Raw genomic sequence first — 15,628 nt, 5'->3', positions numbered from 1 at the left:
CAGTCGACAGTGGTTTGGATGGCAGAAACCAAGCAAACAAGCTCCCTACGTAACAGAGGAGGGAAGGGAAGCAACGTCCTGGTGGAGGAACATCAAGTCACAATCACGACAGAAAGCACCACAAATGCTCTAATTTGGGACTACAGTAAGTCCTTCAGGACAGGGACTGTCTCCTTCCGGTGTCTGGACAGCACACTGCACAACGGAACCCCAGTCCCATATCAGCACTTCAGTATGCAGTGTACAAATATTTACTGTCACCAGTGGCCTGCAAAGAGAGGCCGTCTCAGAAGGACCTCCCCAGGGGCACCTGCAGGGGATGATGGAGGTTTGAGTCAGCGACCTAAGACCCAGACCCGGGGAGCTCGCTGTGAGTCACAGTTCAGTATGTCCTCCTTCCAGACAGGTTCCCTCAGTTATTTTCAAACACTCACCGATTTGGGGTGTTTAATACATTTTTTTCAGAGCAAGTCACATACTCTTATTCATGGTGTGCCTACCTGTAGAGGTCCAGCTGGTGGCCAGCCCTCTATGGCCCTATATGGCCAACCCTATAAGTGAAAAGAAGAGGCAGAAAGTGCAAGGAAACAGACACAGAGCAGAAATAATCGAAGTCTTGTTCTCCCTAGCTAGCCATGGGAAAACATCCAGGGTCCCAGCAGCAAGACGGCAGGACAGTGGGGACACTGGCCCTGTCCCCTCCCATCCTGGATATCTGGGTTGGTACCGGCTGCATTTCCAAAAGGAAAGCAAAGGGGCTGCCGCTTACTGCAGGCAGCTGCCAGGTTCGTATCCTCAACCCTCTCAAGAGCCCTGGCTCAGGCTCTTGTTGCATAAGGCAGGAATGCATCACTAAGCCTGAGGTTTAGAAACAAGACATATTTATTTGTTATTATTTTCAGTTATCTGAGTGCAGTAAAGGTCAGAACACTTATCTTCTGGGGTTGGTTCCTGCTCCCACTCATGTGATTCAAAACCAATTGAATGATTTTTCCGTACTTCTCAAACAGAAAAAATCCAGTGGGAATGAAACCTGATACAGGGCATTTTCTAAAAAGGATCTGTGGGAAACGAGGATCCACCGCAATGGGAGGATGGGGGCATTCCTGGGTACCTCCTCCCCAGTCCCCATTAGACACAATGAAACACGAATAAAGATGGGTGGGGAGGCCACAGCTTTTTACCTAAGTTTTAACCTAAGCTGATCTCAAGGGCTGGAGTGGACAGGCCACCTATGTGATACTCCCAGAGCTGCACGGTGGGTGAGAAGGCTCAAAGACATAGCTGCATGTCCTGTGCCCTGTACATGGGCTGCTCCATAATCTCCAAGATTAATTTATGCAAAACATGGGAAGACATGCTTTTTCCTTTTGCAGTGAATTACTTCATTAACCTTTCAGAAGCTTGCCAACAGTGAAGCAGAAGCAATTGGAAAATCACTCTTCTGGAGGAAGGGGACTTCTGCCATGTTGCTAACAGCACATACCTGGGAGAGGCCAAAGACATCAGCAAACAATGGACCCTGATCTAGTAATACTCTGCCTTCCCCCTCTGCTCTCCCAGGCACCCTCTGGTCTCTGCCCTGCTCTTGCAATGGCCCTTCTCCCCTAGCTGCTGACAGCTCAGAGCATGACCAGAGAGACAAGGAAGCCAGATGGCAAGGCAAATGAGGCAGAGGAACACAATTTCGGAAAGAGTCTGAAGAGAGACCTAGCCCAGAGGCAGAGCGGGAGGGAATGAGCAGGTAAAACAGGTGAAGCAGGTATGGAGAGGGAGAGAAACGGCTGTGGGAAAAATGGGAAAAGGTGTATGGCAGCTTGCACGGCGTGCGAGGCATACCATCTCGGCATGCTAAGGAAGGGTCGGTCTGTTGCAGAGAGAGAAGGGAGAAATCAGGAACCGTCTGGTTAGGAGAGCTGAAGCTCGTGACTTTTATGAGCCTGGGATTGAGACATGCCTGGCAGAGGCAAATGTGGTGCTACCCAGAAACGGAGCTAAACTCCACTGGAGGCCAGAAAGTCACCACACCCTGTCCTGTAGGACACGGGATGAACTTCAACACATGGCCATCTGCGTGACCTCTTCGTGCCTTGCTGTCAGGAACACCTGATGAGCCCTGATTTGGCCGGCTCTCCCATCAGCCTAGCTGCAGCCACCTCTCCCTGCCCTGGGGAAAGGACTTCTCCACGCCACATGTCCCCGTTGTGGGATGCCAAACAGAGCCCATGAAGGGATATCCAAACAACCACCACCTTTCAAATGTCGCTGCTGGCCAGGATCCTTGCAGCCAAAATCCTGTCCCTGCAGGGAGGTGGTTAAATAGGCTGCATCCACTCCGGCTGACTTGGAGGAAACTCTGTCTCACATCAGACAGCGGGAGAGCCTCTGCATGGGATCAGGTGGCTCTCTCGGGCAGACGGGAGAGGGGTTCTCCCTAACGCAGTGACCCTGCTGCCCCTGTCCCATCCACAGAGCAACTCTCTTCCCCTGCTAAGCACAGGTCTCCCAGGAACAGAGCGCAGCTGTCTTGACCCGCTGGGTGCTGGCTTGCTGGCTCAATGCAACTCTCCAACAAGACGCAGAGGCCTCCCCACACGTTTGGTGCTAGTCCTCTCCCCCTTCCATCGCGGCTTTCCCTGGCAGAGGACGGGACTGTGCACTCAGCTGGGAGCGACGCAGGGGGACAGTCACCCTCCTCTTGACAACCACAGATGTCTCCAAGCAGCCAGGCAGAACACAGCCCACGTTTTCAGGGCAGAGAGTCGAGAGCCAGGGGGAAGTCGGGGGAGCGAGAGTAGGACAACGGGCCAGGACCAGAACAAGTCACGAGGCCATGTCAAGGAGGTAAGGTCACATCAGGAGACAAAATTTGAGACTACAGACTTCATCAGGCTCCCAGGGTGAAATAAAGCACACGGACATTGAAGTGACAACCGTGCTGCAGCTCAGAACAAGACCGAGGCAGCCCTGTCCAAAGCCGTCGGCGCACAAGCGGAGGGAGTCTCACCTTGCTCCGTCAGAGGGCAAGCTCCACCCCGCCTGGCCGGTGGCCGGGCCATGGCCGCAGTGGGGGGCTGTCTGGCCGATCCCACGCCCTGTCCTTCTCGCGCGGGCCCCGGCCAGCCAGCCCTGCTGGCAGCTCCCATGCGGCCAGGCTGCAGGGACACGCAGCCGGGGACAACAAAAAGGGGTTCACGGCGGAGAGACACACAAGGGAGGAATTTGGGGAATAAACTAGGGAGAGGCAATAGGAAGAGTGTGCGGCGCATGAATAGTGGGGGAGGGTAGAAGATACAGGGTGAGAGAAGAAAATGACATGAACAGAAGGAAGGGAGCTGCAAATAGAAGGGGATGTGGAAACAGCAGAGAGAGACAGATTGCAAGAGCGGTGGAAGTAGAGGAGACCTAGAGGGACAGAATATAATAAGAACTCTTAAAATGAGGAGAGGAGAGAGGAGAGAGGAGAGAGGAGAGAGGAGAGAGGAGAGGAGAGGAGAGGAGAGGAGAGGAGAGGAGAGGAGAGGAGAGGAGAGGAGAGGAGAGGAGAGGAGAGGAGAGGAGAGGAGAGGAGAGGAGAGGAGAGGAGAGGAGGGATTTATGGTCTCCCAAGAAGGAAGAAGAAAACCCCGCACTCTTTTCTCCTCAGCTTTCAAAGGTTTTGCAAAAGCAGAGTGAAGAGTTGTCATCCTCATTTTAAGAAGGGAGGAAGTAAGGCACAGAGACTGAGAGAGGCAGTGAATGAGTGAGATGGTAGAAAGGAGCTTAGCTGCCTAAAGTCCTCCGTCAAAGATACAGGTGAAGTATCCTTGACTTTCTTCTCCTGAGCACACCAGAGAGAGCCCACTACCCAAAGATGGTAGAAAGAGGGCTTGCTAGAAAAATGAGAGATAAACCAAAGTAGCATAGGAAAAAGAGCAGCACCTGCTCTTTTTCTCCAACACCAAAGCCTCTGGAGATCGGGATTTAGACATATTCAGAGTAAATTAAACTAGAACGCACCGAAACAAGCAATGTCTGAGTGCTTGCGCGGAGAATTACCCGCGGGGAGGAGATGTTGCAGTGCGGGTTCAGGTACTTGCCAACCCTACCAGCTTACAGCCAGCTGCAAGGAAAACAGAAGTGGGGTGCGCGGGAGGCTGTGCAACAGGGGCTCTGCTCCTGCAATGCTCACTAACACCTTTCGTTTGCAGCTTTTTTTTTAAGTGTCTAGTATTTATCCAGTTTAATTTGCACCACCTTTATGTTTCAACTGCCACTATGGAAAACAGGGGGTTTGTGTGTGCAAACAAACACCAAGCCCCCAACGCCACGTATGCCTGAGCCAAATATAGTTTCTGAGAGCCCTGAATAAACCAAATACCTGGTGCCTGTTTGCACTCCCGTACACACATGGGCAAACAGAGCTTCCCAGTTACCCACTGCACACAGGAACCCAAAGGATCCAGTATTTTCCTAACCGCAGACAACACTACCTTATGGCTTGCTAGCACAGGAATTGTCTAGGATTCCCTCGTCAATGAGTGACGACGGTCTCTCCGCTATAAACTGATGTTAATGGCAGGTTGTGTACCTTGTTTGTTTATTGCTGAGGAGGAATGTTTGTCGTGGCTGTCAAGCTTATAAAAATATTTCCATGACTTCAGACAGCTTGGCATTTTTACATGCAGCTGAGAGAGTGGGTGAATGTACAGATGAAAAATTGAAGAAACATTATTAAGGGAGGAAAGAGAATATCTCCTAGCACCACCAAGACGGCTTAGAAAGGCCAGAGAGGTCAGAGACATTTCTGAATAAAATGCATTTTTTTTCCCCTGGGGGTTTCCGAAGAGCTGGCTATAATTAAGCATTACAATACCTTTCTGGAGTAGATAAGTCAGCTGAGGCCATCTGAGGTTAAAGGACTTGCCCGCGATCACACACAGCAAATCAGTGGCAGAGAGGAGAATTAAACCCAGCAGGATTAGCTTCTAGTACCCAAGCGCTACACACCTGGCTGACGTTCAGATCAAAGGATGGGAGCTGTGCTGACTGTGGACCCCACTGTCAAGCACAGGTCCTCCAAGACAGTATAGCAATCGGGCGAAAAGCTGAGCGGCAGGCAACCACCCTAACTTAAAGATGGTAATTGTGAAAACAAGTGACAGAAGGCTGGGAAGCAGTGCCTAGTTACGAACCGTGGTGCCAAGTGGATTAAATATACATCGATAGATTCAATTACAAAGAACAGCATGCAAAATGGAAGTGACTGCAGTCAAGGACCCAGGATGGCAAGAAATAACCCCAAACTATAAACAGTTTTAGTAGGAAGAAATCTGTGCTTCCAGACCTCGTGGAGAAGGTGCAGCCTTCTGTCTCCAGGGGGACTGTCCCGGGCCACCCCAGGTAGTGAGCGGACAGTGACACCCAAGACCCAAGGGCTAGTGAGAAGCCTGTGGGACTCAGGTTTAGTGGGCTGAGAGATCCATATCACCTAATGTCTAGCAGCCCTTTGTTATCGCTGTCACCAGAGAAGCTGGAGAGTGAAGTGGTGGAGAAAGTGAGCTATTCCCCATCCTCCCGGGCCGCCCCTGGCTCGCCGGGGCAGGGCTGAGATGCACCTGCTGAGCAAGGAGTAGGAAACCCATCCCACACTTCGGTCCGCGCTGCCCTGGGCTGGAATATCCAAGGACACCCTTGCTGGTGTCGATATTCAGCCCTGCATCCGTCTGTGCCCAAACACACGTTCTGTTTTGGGGGACTCTGGAAAGTACCAGATTTGGCAGAAGGTGAGTACAAATCCTGACACCACTGACCAACTCAATGGTTCAGTACTCCTCGTCTGTAGCAGGAACGGAAGCTCACCTCTTCGCTCTCCTTCTTCGCCCATGCATTCCCCCAGGGTTTCAAAGAGTTATGAAATTATCATTGTAACCCCCTCTCCCAGCTTCATCCTGCGCTTACCACAACACATGTACTACCCTGATCACTAGTAATGATTTCATTTCCTCCTTCTTCTTGGAGCAAAAATAGCAAGGAAAATCATTCAGCACTCCATACACACAGCTGCCACCTGAAAAATGCAGGTGAATGCAGTTAAATGGAAAGGCAAGTACAATCTCAGACCATTTTTGTACCTGGAGAACGAGACCAGCAGTATTTTGCATGCAAGATTACAGGTCCATGTGCAGTTGCATTTTCACATTCCATTACTGCAATTGCACACGGCCAGTTACAGCAGCAGCTTACAAAAGCAATTGCTGCTAAACATACAAAATCCAGCCCCCAGATGCACACACGCAAGACTAAAAAACTGGTCCTTATTTTTCTGCTACAGAAAAAACATGTATTTGCTAGTTGCCTGCCCCCTGCGCAAACACCACACCAGTGTATTTCCTTGCACTTATACTTGTATGCTGATCCGCATATTCATTCAAGCCTTGCAACAACCTAAAATACATACAGCATTTTGCAATTAGAAGCATCCCAAAAATGCAAAAAAGCCCCAGTTTTTGCAGAAAAAATTCTTCTCCCAGCAAGCAACTGTAACCGCCTCTCCAGCTAGAATGTACTGTCTGTTTAAGGCTCCAGAGAAACACAGCGCTAACCCTTTAAGACAGTAAGAGATGAATACTTTTTTTCATTTAAACTACAGGGGAGTTTTACCTAGATAGACTGCAATTTCCTGAGCTCGAGTCTGGCAAAGTGCCCAGGGCTAAGACCACCCCCGCCCCCCCCCCCCCTTCTTTTGGCAAAAATTACCATGGCGTCTTTAATAGTCAGAAGTAGTTTTTAGAGATTTGTTTTTACAAAAGATGCCGAGACAAAACTCAGCTGTAAGCAAGCCCGGGTACTGCAGAATTTCTTCCAAGAGCTAAACTGATGCACGACGTCCTAAGCGTACTATCCCCAAATACCCTACCAAGGGATGGTTCAGTACTGAGTCAGAGGGAAGCGGACTGAATCACAAATAGCCATTCCTGCAAACTGCTCCCCCCCACCCCCAAGTTTACAATCCGAGCAGTGACCAGGTTGCGGTTAGCTTGGGAAAGCTGATGAGATCACAGTCTGGGGAGATACAGCCTCAGACAGCCTCAAGTTTTGTTAATCGGCTCCTTGTTTTGCGTGGAGACAGGGACAGCAGTTGTTATACCAGGTTTACCATATGTTTATAATATTGTTGTTATGGGAATACACGTACAGCCCGTGTCACTGGCAAGTTGTGCTGTTTACTGCTTGAAGGACAAAACAGAATTCACTGTCCAACGGAGCGCCGAGTGTGCGCATACTTCTAGCAAACTTTATCGTAGCATGAGTCACACTCAGTGCAAAACCGCACGCTTTGTTCATGTGATGGTGTGCGAGCCCACTGTAGTGTCTGCACAGGAGCACACGGCGCTTCACAGCCGTACACAAGCAGTTTGGTGTGCTGCTCCTTCCCCGGGAGGCGGGCCAGCATTACCCCCATTTTACAGATTTCAGCAGGAAGATCGATCTGAGCTTTAAAACGATTTACCTAAGGCTGCCCGCCAAATCAGTGTCAGGATCGCAAGTTCTGCAAGACCTCCATGTCCGAGACCACCGTTTCTCAAACAGGACAAGTGAAGGATAAAGCAGGGATAACGTTAACTCAGTTATGTACATAAGTCCACATCATATAGCAGAAACATTTGCTTCCCCGTGTGTCCCAAAATGGTGTTTAGGGCAATGAGCTTGCTTACAGGACACAGGAATAATGTGTTTGTGTGTGCGAGGCTTATCAAAACCACGATGCCCAAGACACCTGCACCCTTAGGTGTAGGGCAGGGAGCATCAGTGAGTGGTGCTCGCATCTCCAGCCCGTAGGAGCAATGTCGGTGGCTCGAGTGGCTCTGCCATGCAGGACCAGCACCAAATAACTGCTGAGGAGAAACCCTCTTGTCTGACAGCCCCCAGCGCCGCAAAATCCAGGCTGAAGGAGTGAAATACATTTTGTTTACTGCCAGCCCCACCAACTCCTGAGCCGCCGCTGAAGATCTCAGAGGCGAGAGCAGCTGAGGCGAGAGCAGCTGACTGGAGCAACGCACAACCAGTTCAAAGGAAAACCGATTTACCCGTTTAGTCTCCTTCTAGACATCAGCAAACAGCATAAGAAATGGCCAACTCCCCTCCCCGCCTCCCCCCGCCTCTGGCCCTGACACGTTGCCATTTTCTGTCCCCGTCTCCATGCAGCTAGTCACATCCCATGCCGTAGTTGAGGAGCGGCGTGCAGGGTGTAATTGTGCACACGATCTCTGGGGAAGGGCGGCATGGGATGCAACCGACTGTCCACAAAGGAGCGGAGGCAGGAGGCCAAGGCTGGTTATTGGCCTCGAGTCATACTTGCTGATCCGCGTGTCGAGGATTTTAAAGCGCATAGCTGATCAGATCAGCAGCTTGTCCTAGACGGAGAAAAGTGACATAAAATATGCACAAGCCTTCCTTCTGTCCTGACAGCAGGTTGAGTTTTCAGATGATGTGGAAACAGCAGCCTGTTCTCCTCCCCCCAACATGGTCTCCTCTCATGCCTTTGCTGCAGCACTGCTGTCTTGTTCCCGACTCCGGAGACTCCGCTCCCTCCCCGGCCTTCGTGCCGAGGCTCAGGCTCTGGCCAGGGGGCTCCATGCCACTGTTTTTACGCCCGCTCAGCCCTTGGCCTTTCTTCTCAGCATGCCAAGCGGGGGCTCATTAGCGTTGCCTGTTGTTAAGCTTTTGTGGCTCAAGCCCATCCAGCATCAAGCTGGAACAAAAAGGGCATCGAATCCCCATCTAGGGGGGTGCAAAACTTCCCCGCGCTGCCAGCCCAGCTGGAATTCAAACAGGTGATCCCAGAGAGGAAAGGTGGAGCACGCACGCGTGTGATCTGCGTGTGCGGGAGCAGCGTGCAAGCTCTGTCTGCGACGAGCAGGCGCTGCTTCAGCTTCTTCCCAAAGAGAGCAACTTCGAGTATGTTTGACCCGAGATCAATCCTCTGCATGTGTATGTGCATAACATTTTTATGGCGTCGCTTGTGCGTGCGATGTCTGTGGTATGTGCCTCCTCCGTCACAGGAACGCTGCCGTGAACGGAAAAGCTAAAACATGGCACATACTGGTTTTAAGTCTCAGCTGCCCTGCGCCTCACATCATAATTTGTGCTACTGCAAACTTGGCTGTCAAATACTACTGCTACCAGGCTGGTAGAATAAGCTATTATGTAAACTGAGGAAAACATGAGAATTGGGCCGTGTCTGTGCAGGAACCACGCTTACAACATGTACACGTTGCCCCTCAGGAGGAAGAATGCGCTACACAAGCAGGTGTGTTTGCACAAACTTGCTGTTTCCATGCATATGGAGGGGCTGGGTGCGCAGGAGCATTCATGATAAAGCTTTATTTTGTCCCCACACGTGTTTTCACAAGAGACAAATATTTTGCCCTTGCTGTTGCCAGATTCCAACATAATTAACAGAAATTTACAAAGACATTTTAACAGACGGTCCCCCTACCAGAGAATCCACCTATGGAAAAGGCAAGCCACACGCTTTCTCCCCATCCTCTCAGCTGCAATCCTTGCCCGAGTTGCTATCACCCCTTGAGCTGGCTACAAAGATCTCTTCCCACTACCAATGGCCCCAAACTCCGCCGAGTCAGAAAACGCAACCTCTGTTTTCCTCCATGCCGAAAAGTCCTGCTACATCACGTTCAGCTTAGCTACGCTCCATCCTTGCTCATATCCTGATTCAGTTCAAAATTCCCCCTCTTTTTAAAGCCCTCTAAGAAGCCGGTCCAAGGTCTTCTTGGACATCCTTCCTCCCCGCTCCCCCATCTGTCTACATCCTCTCTCCGCAGGTTTTCCACCCAGCATCAGAACCGTAGGTACCAGAGCCTCCTCCTCCTCCTCCCCAGGTCCAGCTGCCTGGAACAGGCATTTTCTCTCCCTACCTCACAGCCTGACAAGTCTCCTTTCAAACATGATCTGATACTTCTCCCCCTCCTGTGACGAACAACCTCAGCCTTTCTCCCTGCTTCTCACATACCTCCATCACCGGACTCTCTGACTGTAAAGCGTGCGGGATAAAGGTATCACAGAAAACATTACAGCAAATCATGGGGTTTTGCTTTGATTCTTTTTCTGCTTATTTATTTATTTTTTGAAGGGAGGTAACAAGTCAGAGAGAAGCTGGCTGAGATTTCTGCCGTACATTTTTTTTGCAGCAGCAAGATCCTCCATCTTCCTTGCTGGATTGAATAGGGTCTCAGGACAATTTAGACTCCCTCCCCCATCTCCCATTCCTGCTCATATCCTTCAACACATGATGCTCTCCTCCCAGCCTTGACTGGGAAAGCACATATCCTCACTCTCTCCCCCTCTTTCGGCTCCTGCCTCGCTTAGGTTGTGTCAGGACATTAGGATGACGAACATTTGTGCAGCTCCGATTCTTGTAGGTTATTTTTTAACAAAACAACTAGAATCAATGAAACCTGAATGATGGCAGATGACAAACTTAAAAGACCTCGCGAGGATGCACCTAGCGTACTGGGAGGCTTTCTGCATCTCACGCCAAAAGGAAAAAATAACCCTCCAAATTTTAACCAAAGCCAGTGCCGATGCTGTAGTGAGGCAGGGCGTGAGGATCGGGGTTTCTCTCCCCTCTGCCTTCTATTTTTTTTGCTCTTGCACATTATCACCTCACCAACAGTAGGTTAACAGCCACAAAACCTCCAGCAAGCAAGCAAGCAAGCAAGCAAGCTTCACATTGCTGCCCTCCCGCCGAGCCAGATATTTACTTGCTGATAAACGGCAATTGTAAATACATCTCATTTAATCTCCCAACATCCAGGAGGGAAAAAACATCTCCCATCCCCGCCGCAGACTTCCCGGGTCTGCCCGGCTCCGGAGGCAGAGGGATGGAGGACTGACAAAAGACCCCGGCTTCCCACCCTCCCCCGGGCCGCCCGCCGCCCCCGCCGGGCTTCACCCCGGCGCAGGGCAGCGGGGAGGGCGGCCGCCCCCGGCCCTCCCCCGCCCCATCCTCGGCCCGCCACCCCCCAGAAGCCGCCGGGACAGAAGCCAACAGGTGGAAGGAGCTTTTTGTCCCTTCCGCGCTCGGTCCCGGCTCTCTCCCCCCCCGCCGGTCCCGGGATCACCCCGGCTACCGCGATCCCCCCGCCAGCGGGGGGAAACTGAGGCACGGCGCCGCGGGGACGGCCGCCGCCGCCCGCCCGCTGCAAAACTTTCCGGCCCCCCGCCGGGCCGAGACGAGCCGGGCCGGGCCGCGCCGGGCCGGGCCGGGGGAGCCGGGCAGCGTGCGGGGGCCGACTGCGGCACACGCAGCCGCCCGCCCGCATGCACACATGCCGGCGCGCACACGCCGCCCCCCGCTGCTGGCAGCCGGGCCGCGCCGCGCCGCGTCGCGCCGGGGGAGCCGGCGGCGGGGAGGCGGCCCCGGGGGCGGCGGCGCCAGCCATCGGCCCCCCGCCGGCAGCGCGGCGCGCAGGCTGCCCGGGGGCGGCGGGGCCGGGCCGGGCCGGGCCGGGCCGGGCCGAGCCGAGCCGAGCCGGGGCGGGCGGCGGGGCCGGCGCTTACCTGCCTCAGGCGGCGAAGGCGCGGAGCGGCATGTCGGGGGGCGGCGGCGGGGAGCGGGACCCTGCCGGCGGCGCGGCCTGCGCTCGCCGGGCGCTAGGGCAGCATCAAGGCAACTTAGGGGGAACCCTTGCGGGGCCTATTGTCTGCGCGGGGCGGCGGGGCGGCGGGGCGGCCTCCCCCCGCGGGCGCCGCGGCGCTTGGTACGGCCCAGGCATTCATGCCAAGCGGCTTTCACACATGGAGGCTTGTCTCCAGTGGCTGCTGACAAGCCACAAACAAGACGTCCCCCTCCCTCCTCCTCCTCCTCCTCCTCCTCCTCCTCCTGCCTCCTCCCTCCTCCTCCTCCGGCCTCCTCCATGCGAACTCCAACTCCGGTGACAGGCGGGCGGGCCGGGCCTCGCCGCCGCCTCTCCTCGCACCCGCACCCGCACCCGCCGGGGCGCGGGGGCAGGGAGAAGGCCGCCCGCCGCCTCCCCGGGAAAACGGCAGGCCCGGCCCCGCTTTCCCCCCGCCGAGCCGGCCCCGGGCCTCGCCGGGCGGGTGGGGGGTTCCCAGCCTCCCGCCTCCCTCAGACGGCATGCCGGGCTCCCGCAGAAAAGCGAACGGGAAACCCGCGCAGTAAATAATGCATGTCCACCGCATCCCTTCCTCGCAGGCGCCGCCGCGAACTCTGTCTTCCTCCAGCGCTCCCACTCCCCGAGGGTCGTTATCAGCAGGGGAGCCGGCGGCGAATTTGCCTCATTTCCCCCAAGGTCGCGCAAACAGCCTCGCTCGCCAAATGGTGGAGAGCCAGCCCCGGGGGCAACTGCGCCCCGCAGCCGCGAGCCCTCTTCCCGGCAAGGCGGTGGCAGGAGGCGGGAGAGAAGGGCGAGGAGAGGAGGCACAAAAAACAAGCCCTCGTGGGCTCCCGAAAATTTTTGCAGCCCCCGGCCCTGTGAACGGCGGGGGTGAGGCAGCCTAGTGCTCCAGTGGGAAAGTCTGGGTGTCTCCAGGCATGGCCGGCTCTGACAACCCGAGACGCCCAAAAAGTGTCTCGCCCAACGGCGGGGCCATGCTGGGTGCGGGCTCGCGGAGATTTGGGCAAAGTTTTTTCGGTGACTTCGGCTGAGAGGGTTCCCTGGACGTTCAGGTTTGTACGCCCTCCGTGCAGCAAAAGCTAAACCAAAACATACCCGGCGTGAATCATTAAACTCTGTGCTGCCTTACGAATGGGTTCAGCAGGGTTCACTCGGCCCAGAAAGCAAGCCACATGACCGACTGTCATACGTTTCATAACGAAACCACAAAACTCGATCTCAAAAAACACATCCCTGTCCAGGGACAACAAAAGTTTTTTTCTGTGAGTCTCAGCGGAAAAGGTCTGTGGAGCCCAGAAGAGTGTTGCACAAGCATCAGCTGGTTTCATTTAATAAATATAATTATAATAATGATGATAATAATCACCACTTGGATAGCCATTTTTGTCCAATGATTTTAAAGACATTTTGCTAACCCGGGCAAGTATTTTTATCTTATTAACAAGCGGTAAAACAGATTCAGGCAGATGAAGTGACCTACCCAAGGTCATCGTCTGAAGCTGTTTCAGAAGGGAGAACGCACATTTTTGAACGCCAGAGCTCAATCGAAAAGCCACTTCCCAAAAACAGAGCTCCTACAATCCCCCCAAACTCAAAAGCTTTATACCAGTCAGGGTTTCGCTGTGAGAAATGTTAACCAGGTCTAATTTGTAGCTTGGATACTAGGACAGATGCAAATGAGGTGCTTCCCAGGAAAGAGAAATAGAGGTCAAGTAGGGAAGGAAGACTGCAACCAAGATCGACTGGGGAGAAAGGAGAAGGGGAAGAGCAAAGCCAGGAGAGAAGGCTGGAAAATCAGAGACAATCTTACAAATTTCCCAGCTGGAAGAGCAGGGTAGCACCAAGAGATCCAGGTGAAAGGACTGAAGGCAACGTGGAGAATATAAAAAGGTGGAAGAACGTACAGTCTAGAATTGGACAGGCAGGAAAACCAAATCAAACCATTTGCAATCAGGCACTTGGGAGCTGGGAGAGCGCGCTCTCAGCAAAGCCTTGGGCAAAGGTGTCAGCCAAGCCCCCGGAGCCGGCTGCGGGAAGCAGCTGCGGCAGGCACAGAGCCCTCAACAGGACTCTCACCTCGGCAAATGCTGGGAGCATGGCACTACAAGTCCTCAGAAGAGGATGGCTGCCACGCTCATCCTGTTGAAAGCAAAGACAGATTATACACAGAATGGTCATCACGTCCAGCTTCAGCTCCCGCAGTCTCCGCAATGGCAGGGTCTGCAGCCGTGCATGCTCTACGCAGCAAGGCTCTGACGGTCTCCTGAGCCTAACATCCAGCTCAAGATTTCTGAGTCTTTTAAGGGAGAACAGAAGCCTCTCTGTATTGTCACAGGTTGAAGCCTGATTATTTCAAGTACCCACATTCTACTAATGGGGAAAAACAACCCAGGGCTAAAGTTACCTTCTCTGGGAATGGCTGCACCCAGTAGGTAGCCTTTCTCCACTGCTCCAAGTCTCACTCTTTCAGGTCATATTTGAACGTTGATGAAGATGACTTGGTCTTCTTTTCCAGTCCATGGACTTCCTAATGCCTAATCAGCTCTGGGTGAGGCCATATCTTCTTGCAGCTGATGAGAGCTACTGCTCTTGGCAGGGTGATTTTTCCCTCTTCCTTCATTTCCATAACGTTTCTCTTCTGTTTACTTTCCCATTGCTCTCCTCATGGCCCCAATTCAGGACAGCATGTAAGCACATGTTTAATCTCATTGATCTCATGGCACTCCATGTACGAAGGAAAACATGGGTCCCTTTGCCCAGCGCCTGCTTATGAATTTTACATTAAAGAGACATGAGGTAGAAGTCAGAAGTGGTCGCTCGAGAGTGGACTGGAGCGGGGGCTTCCCCCTCCTCTCCGCTGAAACCCTGAAAAGCCAGGCTGGTGATTCCTGCAGATGCTTCCTCTCTGGTGTGTGTGTGTGCCCAGGGAAGCCACGACTTTTGTAAGAAAATCATAACGCCTTTGGCAGAAGAGGTGAGCATGCCCTCTCTCTGAAACAGACGGCAGCTCAGGAGCTGGAGCATGTCCATGGGAGATGCAGACAGGAAAGCCCTGGGGCAGAGGAGGCAGCGCAGGCTGGGTCTTCCATATCCTCCGTGGGTGCTTTAACCCCTTTGGACACTGCACCTTAAAAAGAAGCATCAGCCTCTCTGGGGGCTTGCACAGAGTCCATCCTGGAGGCTTGCTCCTTTAGGCAAAGAGGCGTTTCGTGGCCGGCTCCTCCTGCTGCTGCTGTTGTGCTTAGCCTTGGCAAGCAGGAGGCTTTCCCAGATAGGTGCGGAGCAGAGCTGCTGAAGCCATGGGGCCTCACTGTCAAATCCGATGGGCCAGAGGGGTCTGGGCATCCCCAGCACGAGGCATCAGCTGAACAAGGGTTTGGAGGATCATAATTTGCACTCAGATGTCTAAAATTCACCTGTGTCGTGCTTTAGGAGACGAAGAGCTTCCTTTTATTTGGCTCATCTCTGGGATTCATTTCCCTATCTGTCAGGAAGGAATTACGATGCCCCTTTCTTGCACTAATACTAATTTAGATTATATGGTGGGGGATTTTGAGGGGGAGTGGGGGGGAATAACACATTTTCACTGTGTGCATGTACAATGTCTTGTATAATAGGACCCCTACCCCAGTTATATTGTTTAGGTGGCTGCTGTAAAACAAGTAGCATGTAATAGGATAGTCTAGCTTCCATACGTATGAATATACCTAAGTTTCCTTGTGTACTGCACTGAAGCATTCAGCTGTTCCCTCCTCTACAAATATATGAAGAATGTGTAAAACCCTTTACGTTCATCCTGTTTCCCGAGCAGGAATACGTAACACCTGCACCATATAGATGTTCTGCGCATGCAGGGTAGACCAGAGACCTTTAGAGCGCGCTGGGCATACTGTACATATGCAGATCATCTGCACAGCATATGCCCAGCAGGTCTGACAATTTTTAGATTCATTAGACATAGTGCGTGCATGCTATACAGTTCACCTCCC

At 53.0% G+C, this 15,628-nt stretch overlaps 1 protein-coding gene across 3 annotated transcripts in view; it reads right to left on the bottom strand.

The window, feature by feature from the left end:
* The window catches only part of BCL9 (BCL9 transcription coactivator), a 61,160-nt gene extending 49,332 nt beyond the window's left edge, over window positions 1-11,828 (bottom strand). For 2 of the 3 annotated variants that reach the window (XM_075516108.1, XM_075516098.1), the window contains exon 1: window positions 11,563-11,828. The gene's annotated coding sequence lies outside the window, so the exon portion shown is untranslated. The remainder of the gene's footprint in view (window positions 1-11,562) is intronic. The other variant, XM_075516091.1, reaches the window with a different exon arrangement.
* Window positions 11,829-15,628: the final 3,800 nt, after the last annotated feature.

Source organism: Mycteria americana, chromosome 1 (assembly GCF_035582795.1).
Source record: "Mycteria americana isolate JAX WOST 10 ecotype Jacksonville Zoo and Gardens chromosome 1, USCA_MyAme_1.0, whole genome shotgun sequence".
NCBI classification, from domain to species: domain Eukaryota; kingdom Metazoa; phylum Chordata; class Aves; order Ciconiiformes; family Ciconiidae; genus Mycteria; species Mycteria americana.
Note: the sequence above shows the minus strand (reverse complement) of the source record. Positions and strands in the feature narration are given on the sequence as shown.